Source organism: Strix uralensis, chromosome 9, assembly GCF_047716275.1.
Source record: "Strix uralensis isolate ZFMK-TIS-50842 chromosome 9, bStrUra1, whole genome shotgun sequence".
NCBI lineage: Eukaryota > Metazoa > Chordata > Aves > Strigiformes > Strigidae > Strix > Strix uralensis.
The window spans coordinates 30,103,685-30,112,824 of NC_133980.1; the positions used below are offsets into that span (position 1 = coordinate 30,103,685).

At 46.9% G+C, this 9,140-nt stretch overlaps 1 protein-coding gene across 4 annotated transcripts in view; it reads right to left on the reverse strand.

Moving 5' to 3' along the window:
• Positions 1-8,821, reverse strand: part of BOK (BCL2 family apoptosis regulator BOK) — a 34,395-nt gene extending 25,574 nt beyond the window's left edge. Inside the window, exons 1-3 of one of the 4 annotated variants that reach the window (XM_074878088.1) lie at positions 8,563-8,818; positions 8,221-8,377; positions 5,359-5,485 (exon numbers count right to left, since the gene is read on the reverse strand). The gene's annotated coding sequence lies outside the window, so the exon portion shown is untranslated. Of the gene's footprint in view, positions 1-5,358; positions 5,486-8,220 lie in introns of all 4 variants that reach the window. The other 3 variants (XM_074878087.1, XM_074878089.1, XM_074878086.1) reach the window with 3 other exon arrangements.
• Between the last annotated feature and the right edge of the window lie 319 nt (positions 8,822-9,140).

The window sequence follows — 9,140 nt, forward strand, 5'->3', positions numbered from 1 at the left end:
AAAAAACCCCACACAACACAGAACACTTCTTATTCAGCTACTGAACTGAATCAAGTGTTGAAATGAACAAGCAGCTTGAGGCCAATAGCCTTTCCTGGGGATGAAGTCAAAACTTCAGAGAAGTTGCAATCTCAGAGAAGTCTTTCTTATTGAGCTAGGTCAGTTTGTAATTCGATTATGAGGAGCCAGAGAGGTAAGGAAAAAAGAAAATCTAATACATATGGGGCAAGACTAATTACTTTTTACAGAAAGCCTGAAGAACAACGTCAACATAAGTAATGTTGGTTGCTTATATTTTGCAAAACACTCACATATCACTGCGCTGTGCTTTACATCACTTCAGAATTTCAACAGATGCTCGCAGCTCTAATATTTTTGTTTTACAGCAAAGAAAGGGCTTAAATTGGACTTGATGATCTTAAGGGTCTTTTCCAACCTAAATGATTCTATGAAATATTTACTTACCTACATGAGTAAACTCTAAGTGAAAACTTGCACTAATAGTTCCCTTTAACATTCCAGAAATTTCACCTGCTGAAGGTACATATGAACTGGCAGCATCCCACAGGTCATACGGGGGGGAAACACCAGCAATACTCTAGCCAGCTTAAATCTGAAGTCACTCAGCAGCAAGGAGGAGGTTAATCAGTGAAATTAGAATTAGGGGAAGTGTTTTCATAGAATGAAGTAGAAATACGTAAAACCACAGTTCTGGGGAAGAGAGGTATCTCATTCAAGTAACTAGTTTCAGCTGAAGTGCATGGTTACTTCAGTAATTGCAAGTGAAGGGTTAGTGGTTGTAAGGGAGGGAGTCAGTGTCGTTCAGCATCATTCTGTGTGGCAAAGACAGTGAGAAATAACACACACACAATTAGATCACTCATTTAAGAACAGCTGCATTGAGAGGAGCAAGCAATGTGAGAAACCCTCCCAGGTAGTGAGCTTTCCACTACCGCCAAGCACTGGGAGCAGTTACCCACATTTCCTCTCCCAGCCCTTCATGAGGAAGGCAGGCAGTCCCTGTGCTGTCCCGTATGCTTCCTGCCAAATGTTTGTTGTTTAAGGGACAGAGGTACCCCTCTAGTAGAAGTCGCAAAGTAGGGAAGATGTACAGCATGAGTCATTTAACAGACATAGCTTCTTGATTTAAAAGAAGTAGATGATGCACATCTTGACTTATCAGAGCAAGACCTATGCCCTATTTCTCTTGCATACTCTCAAAGCATATTTTCACTTAAGGTCTGATTTCTCATTTCCTGGTAACCACAGACCAGTTTCCCCCGATAGAATCCAAAGCTGCACAAAATTTCTTGCTGGCACTAACATACATACAACATATTGTTAGGAAAAATACAATCTTTGTGATTTAAGGAGAACTTCAGTTCTAGAAGCAGCCATGAGATCAGGGCACTGCAGTGTCAAACTGATGAAGTGATTTATGTAAATTATCACTGAACCTTGCAGATAGAGCTGTTAATGGTAGCTCTGGTCCAGACAACAGAGGCCAAGGAAGAGTTCATTAATAAACAGAAGCTTGGTGCTAGCACTAAGCCCCTCATCAGAAAGAGGCATAAAAGAGCAGGTAGCTTTGAACCTTCTTGATTTACAAGAGGACAGAAAAAGCGTTTCAGAACCCTATTTCAAGCAACTATGCACTCAATCAGGTAACTCTGCATCTTCCTGTTTAAAAATGTTTCTGGACAAGAGGAGTCTTTCCTTAACAGCACACGGATCGCTAATTTTCCTTTCCACAAGGCACCTCAGACGCACAGCATGGGAATTCTTCTCTCTGAAGTACATGCATCTGAGTAATTGGTTTTATTTAGCGTTATATTTTTTTATAGTTTGATGGCATGAAAAACATGTACCAATAAAAAAAAATTTCCATTTTTATTTCAGGAATAATAACTGTCAAGCCACCTGGGGTACACTGAACTCAGACCCAGGGATCAGCACTACAATGGGTTTATTCCACTGTGACTTTCAACACACAAAAGAAACCGTGAGTCTCCTTTCCAAGGAGTCTCCAAATGGCTCCCACACGTTGGAGCTGTCCTCACAAAGCAGGTCAGCTCAGACAGTAAAAGCTTCAGAAAGACACAGTAGAATTTTCACAGAGGAAAGCTTGAATGCAGAAGGGATCAGAAGCATCTCAGAAGAATGAGTTAGGCGATCATTTTGAATTACAGAGATCTTTGAAGTATGACTACACTGTGGTTTTATCGGAATTATAGCTGAGTACTCCTGTTCCTAGTCTGGACATGGGTGAGAAAGCAGGTGTTTGGCAAATTAGGCAGGCAATTAAAACAAGCTGCTTTTCTCCAGCAGTTATGGATAGTGCCAACTCTTTCTCCTCATTTTCCTGGATGGATAACTCTGAGTGGATTCAAACACATTTACTGGTTCCAGTCTAAAAGCAGGTAGGTAACTGAAGCGCAATGTCATGCTATCAGTCCCAGAGGAGCATTTTGTTCCCTGTTTCAAGGAGCATTTACGCTAATTTCCATAGGTACTCCCTGGTTCCAGACAGGAGTCACTCCTGAAGTGCTCAGTGAGTGCCAGGTCTGTCCCCCAAACTGTGTGCCAGCACCTATCCTTTAGTGCTCACTTAAACAGGGGTCCCCACACTCACCTGCATACAACTTCCAGGGTAACCAGAAGAGACTAGCAGGAAAGTGAAAATCTCTCCAGGAACTACATTAGCCACATCCATTCCTGCCTCAGCACAGCAGAGGTCTGCAAGAGCCCAGGATTCAGCTTCGTCATCTTAAACTGTTTTCTATCACTAGACAGGAACATGGCTTGGAAGAACAAGTACTCCATGCTCTCAGTTTGGAAGAACCCTAGTTTAATTTAGGGATTAGTCACTGTGGGAAGCAAAGGGATGCTGAGCCAACAGGAGAGTCAGCTGCACTCTGAGATTTACAGCTGCAAGCGTCACTCTCTCTTATTCCACTTTGCCAGCAGAATTGGGAGATAAAGGCTGATTCTTTGCTGAACACTCAAGACAGCCTCAAGAGCCACAATATCAGCAGAAAGAAAGCCCCATGCAGTCAATATTGCAAGATTTGTAGCGATACAGTCTGAAAGCAGAAAGAAGACTACTTTAGCTTTAACAGTCTGCTGCAGTCTCCATACAAGCAGGGACCTCACCAAGAGCTATCATCAAAGCAAGTGAATTTCTACAGTACCTGCTCAGTCTGATCTATCTTGAAAGGATATGGATTCCTCTTTGAATTCCCCTTGTATTCCTACACGGAGCAAGGTTTAGGGCCTGGAACAGTACATTACTGCCAAAACAAAGTGATCACTTTATGTTTATCAGTAGCTATGATGCACCCAGGTAGAGTTGGAACTAATCAGCCCTGTGCCTCACACCAAAGGGAGAAGAAACTTAGATTTAGAGCACTCTCTGCTACTACTTTGCTCTGCGAAATTCAGATAAGATACTGTTGCAATTCAAAACCTTCACCAAAAAGAAAGGTGAGTGGGGAGAACATTCCCACTTAAAATTGGCAATGTACCTTGCAAGTTTAAGCAGAGACTGTTCTGGCATGAGCTTGAGTAGCATCTGGTTTACAGAAGCTCGGTGGCCAAGTCCAGATGCAAACTATAAACCACAGCAAAGACAAAAACTGCTGGTGAAGTCCAACTCTTGCTTCTCTCTGTACAAGTGCATTCTTTCCTAGGGCTTGAAAGCTCCACTTTGGGCTGGACAAAAGCATATACCTTGGGAAGGTGACAAATTCAAAAGGATCTTCTTGTCAGGAAGGTAACTTTCCTTCTATTCTCACAGTGTTGCTGCTTAACTGCATAATGCAGCAATAGTGCTCTGCCGCATCACTGATCTCCAGACGTACAATGCAGAAAACCACTCCAGCCTCTCAGCATACTAATGGAGTAGAAATAGCTCCTCTCTGAACAAGCACTACAGCACTGACTGAGTTATTCTGTTGCACTTTTTACAGTAAAGTTTTAACCCATCTCTCCTGCTAAGTAACTCTACCTTCAGGGAGAGGACTTAACACCTAGCACACCCTCTAAGGCTCCACAGCTCTGTTTACACTAGGAAAGTACTACCACTTTACAGGGCTCTCCAGGCTCAAGGTGCCTAAGCTGCTGCTGTAAAGAATGTCCTAACTCTGTGGAGCAGTACAGAAGAAGCTGGGGTGACAGACCTGATGTCATCCATCCATCATGCAACCCAGTCGCTTAGAAGCTGTTTCCATCTCCACGCACAGTCATTTGTCACCCTCTGTGACACATTTCTGCTGTTTTACCCTCACCGTGCCTGGATTGCTATTACTGTATCCAGGGTAGACATGAGAAACTGGACCAGACTTGGCCTCAGCCATGCAGCAGGAAATCTCAGAGTCCCAGGGTAGAGATGTAGCCACCGGTCACCACCCCGCCTGCTCCCCAGCCAGCCCCTGCCTTCTTTGCAAGCAAGAGATGTGTGCTTTAAAGCCGAGTGAAGAGTAACGAGTTCCTGGCTTTGAGAACCACTTCATGCTTCAGCACAAAGGGCTACGGAAAGCTGACGGCGTGACCCACGCAGGAAAGGAAAGAGCAGCGACAGAGCCCCGGGGATTTGGCCGGAGTGGGAGCTGCTGTGTTGCCTCCTGCACGGGCTGCAATGCGCTGTTGCCACCTGCTGGCACCAACGAAGAGCGAGCCAGGTCTGCTTCGAAATCCACTTCCCAGCCCCCAGAGCCATAAAAGCTCCCAGACAGCGCTGGAAGGGCTCTCCAGACCTTGGCACGCGTGGGAGGGGGAGAACAGGGTGGAAAGCCCCGAGCTGCTGTAGGCTGAGCCAGCCCCAGGACTCGGACAACAGCACCAGGCTCGTGTCCCCATCTCAAACACCGAGTAACTGCCCCAAGCCCCAGAGGACATCTGGCAGCAGGCCCTACCCTGTGGCTCTGCTCCATGCTCTGCACTGCCTCTCCAACAGCAGGGTCACAACAAGTTTCTCAAGAGGCACTGAACAACCTCAATCTGGGTGTTTCAAGTAATTCATACAGAAAAATCTATCAGTGCTTGAACCAACCATGAACAGCCACTTTCTTGGAAGAGTTTCGCAATCCAGAGCAGGTAAGACATAGAGCAATAGCTCTTGAAGTCCTTTCTTCATCATTTGTTCTGGCCATAAATAGTTACAGCTCCAGGCAAGCCTGCAGAGGCACTAGACACTGTCTACTCACCAGCGTTCTTTGCTTTTATCAGAGACTGGGCTCCAGGATGGTACCTGGTACCAAGATGTCTTATCACATTTTTTAATGCCCCCCCACCTTTCTGGCTGACCCAAGTATGTATGCAACAGGTGGGGATACAGTAATACAACTGCAGCACTTTTACCTTCAAGTGGGGAGGCAACTTTGCGATGTCTCACTAACGAGTTTCTTGTTCTCAAAAGCATCTGGTGAAGGGCAGTAAACAGTAGGAGAGCAGGCTACAGGACCCCTCGGGATTCACTCAATGCTTCCTAGTAAAAAATAAAAGCTCTGATACTTTAATGGAACATTTAAGAACACACCAGTTGAAGTTTCTTGTAACACCTCTTCATGCTCTTCTCTGGGCTTCACAGAAACACAGCCGGGTGTATCAGCTTACAGGGCAAAAGTTGTAAATGCCTGCATCAAGATTTCTCTTTTATGTGAGAATTACATGGGTATCTCATGCAATGTTTATGCCACGCTGTCAGCAGAATACAACGGTTTTCTGAAATAATGACTTTTTTTATACAGAGACAACGTTAAGCAATTTTGACGTGCTCATCTCCAACAAAGGCTCCAGTTCTGTGGACAGGAACGGAGCAGGCTTCACAGTCAGGCAAACTTGACTTGGGAATGGTGACTGCAGTACAGCTTATTTTTAAGCAGCTTTCAGAACTGAGGTGGGGTTTGGGGGCAGGGTGAGGATTATTGAGCAGAAGGCTTGTTTAAATACCATATTTTTTGTCACCAGCTTTTCACCTGATTTTCTTTATTCTGGATGTTTATCCCTCTGCTTTAACAGAAAGAACTAGGAAAAGGAGAAGAAAAAAACCTAACTAAACCGGCTTATCCTCTTGAAAAGAATACTTTAAAAAAGGGTTTTTTTTCTCTATTGTGAGAAGAAACCCCAGCAACATACACAGATATATTTGGTTTTTAGCCTTATTTCCCCACAGCATCCAGGCTTGGGCAGCCATACAGCATACACGGATAGCAAATACATGTGCTTACATGTGCATGTACTTGGCTCTTTCCAACTCCTAGTTTTTGACCAATTTTAATAAGCTTAGGAAAAGAAGAACCCCCAAAGCATGAAGTTCCTACAATTTTTAAAGCAAAAGGTAAGAACTTACTAATACTACCATGAAGGAAAAGGCTAACCAGCAGCGTCAGAACTGGCACAGAAGAAAGGGATGGCAGCAAGGCTGGGTCTGCCCCTAGAGCTGCCTGCTCCATCGGCCATACCCACTTCAGGATCAACCTAGTCCTCTGTACTAGCCCAACAGACCCAGGAGGAACTGCCTGCTTACACCGATAGCCAGAGCTGGGAGACAACACAGTCCTGCCCAAGGCTCCCTTTCCCATAGCCCTGCTTCCCAGGGCCAGGTGAAAGCTTTCACCCTAAATAGTGAGTGACAGACGTTTTGTGGGCTTGGGCACTCCAGCATGTAATTAACTCTCTGCTGCTTTCCTCTAGCTGAAATATTTCCTTTTTTGCACTTGCTTAGCTGGCTTTTTTTAAACATAGATCTCTTGGAGGCAGGGACTGGGTTTCATTCTGTGGAAGTCCAGCTCTTAACACAATGCACAGGTAGCTTCTGGGTGCTGAAGTGACAATTTTATATATATATATACACAACTTATAGTATGATTGCTCTGTAGGTACAATTGCTAATGTTAGGGGGAAAAAAAAAAAAGCTAGACTGCTAGGAATACAGCACTGACTGAAAAACAGGAGAGCGAGGACAGTAAGAAGACCCTTCTATTTTCTTCTGTCTCTAGTTGATATATTCTGGGAATCAAATGAAGGTGCTGATGGATGCCAGCATGCCATTGACAGCCATGGAGAAATTAAGGAAGCCTGCTTCCCCAGGGTCAGCAATTTGTTTCTGCAGTTTTAAAAGCACATTAGTAATCCTCTCCCCGCAGAAGAAACTCGCAGAAATAACTGCCCTACACCAAAGCAATCATCTCCAGCCCTATACATATGACTTGTCCAAACCAAAGTGACCAGCTACTGACCCATATATGGTTTCTTCTCAGTGGTGACCAGACCACAATTCCCATGCAACCTCTCCTGCCCATCCGTGGACTCTGTTGCTATGAGGCAGGCTGCCCACAGGTCCCAAAGGAGGGGGAACACCAGCCTATATTTGAATCCCCTCTGTCTCCTGTGCCTTTTGCAATTTAGATGGACATGCCACGCTAATTCCACATGTTGATCACCCTTATTAAAGACTTACCCTAAAATAAGCTGACAAAACAATTTAATTGCTGCTCCTCCCTGCAGTCTTTAGCAGCTCCATGTCTATTATCCAGATACTGTACCACCCTAAGGTCTATGGGTGAGGTTAGTGAGACAGCTTCTTGGCATATGTTCAGACTTGGCACATTAATTAACATACACATTTTTTGGTGAGACTTTTGCCCTCTAGCCTGATGCCAAGAATGAAACTACATGTCTAAATTAATGAGTGTCCATGACAGGAGGTGGAGAGCCAAGCTGTTGGGGTGAAACGATTCCCAAGTAACATACACAGGGACTCACAACTCACCCCGCTATGAGGTGATATGTGTGTGTGCAGACAGGGAACAGTTCAACCCTCGGTCCTTGCTGCAGCAGAAATAGAGCACAACTCCCTTCTCCTTCCTCTCCCACTTCACAAAGAACCTTTGGTTCCTCTGTTCCTGTATCTCCTAAGTCAAGTTGTGCTGGAGTGGGGATGCTTATGAGAAAAGATGATCGTATTTTGCAGGGCTAGAAGACTGGTCCTGGAGGTATAAACTCAAAACTCAAGCAACCCACAGATCTGACAGGTAAGACCTTTGTTGAAAACCTTCCAGCCGAGATACAATTCATTTAAATACAAAGATATTATCTCATTACAGGAGTATTTGATACCAGTCCTCTATCTAATTGATGTTTTCACTCAAGTACCTCAAAGCACTGGATGGTGTGGTCAGGGAAACAGGGATGCAAGAGCTCACCGCAGCCGAGACCCACCTGTCCACGCAGTGACACGTCACAAGGTTGTTCCTTTTGCTACAGCTCTTCACAAAAGCAGCACAAATTCATCATCAGAAAGAACAGCTTATGACAAAGGCCTTGTGTGCAGGCAGCCATGCCAGAGCCTGGTAAAAAGTTGTGTCTGTGTTGTTAACTGTGGGGAAGAAAATTCAAGCCCAGTTTTAAAGCTGACTGACAACAGAGGCTGTGAAAATTATTTTTTTTTCCTTCGAAAAAATGAATCAGACACATTAAAAGCGCATGGAGAAAAAAACCCAACCCACAAAGCAAGGCCTGGGAAGAGGGCGGTGCAAGAGCTCTGGTCCCCCCGCGCCTCACCCCTCCAGCTCCCAGCGGGACGGCGCACGCCGGGCTTGCTCTGCCGGGCCCCCCGCCCGCTCGGTGAGGGCCGGGCTCCCCGCAGCCCCCGGGGGGCCCCGGCAGCCCCTTGTGGGGGCTCTGGCCCCTCGCCTTCACAGCGGGGAGAAGAGGAGCTGCCACCGCGGCGAGCTGAGAAGGGGGCGGCCCAGTAGCACCCCGCGGCCCCGTCAGGGCTGGTGCCAGCCTGAGGGGAAACGCCATGAGGCGAAAAGCGAAGCCGTGAAGACAAAGGGGTGTGGGGGTGTGTGTGTGTGGCTGGGGGGGGGGGGGCTCCTCCCGCTCCCGCCCCCCCGGAGGGCGAAGGGCTCCGCCCGCAGGGCAGGCCCGGCCCGGTGTAGCCCCGCCCGCGCCGCGGGGGCCGCTGGGATGGGTAGTCGCCGCCCCCCGCGCCGGAGGACTCATCGTCCCAGCGGCCCCCGCGCCGCCGCCCCGCCCACCCCCGCGCGCGGCCTGCCGGGCCTGGTAGTTCCGGGAGGCGGCACCGCCGCCGGCCGGCCCCTCGCCGGAACTACTGTTCCCGGCAGGCAGCGCGGCAA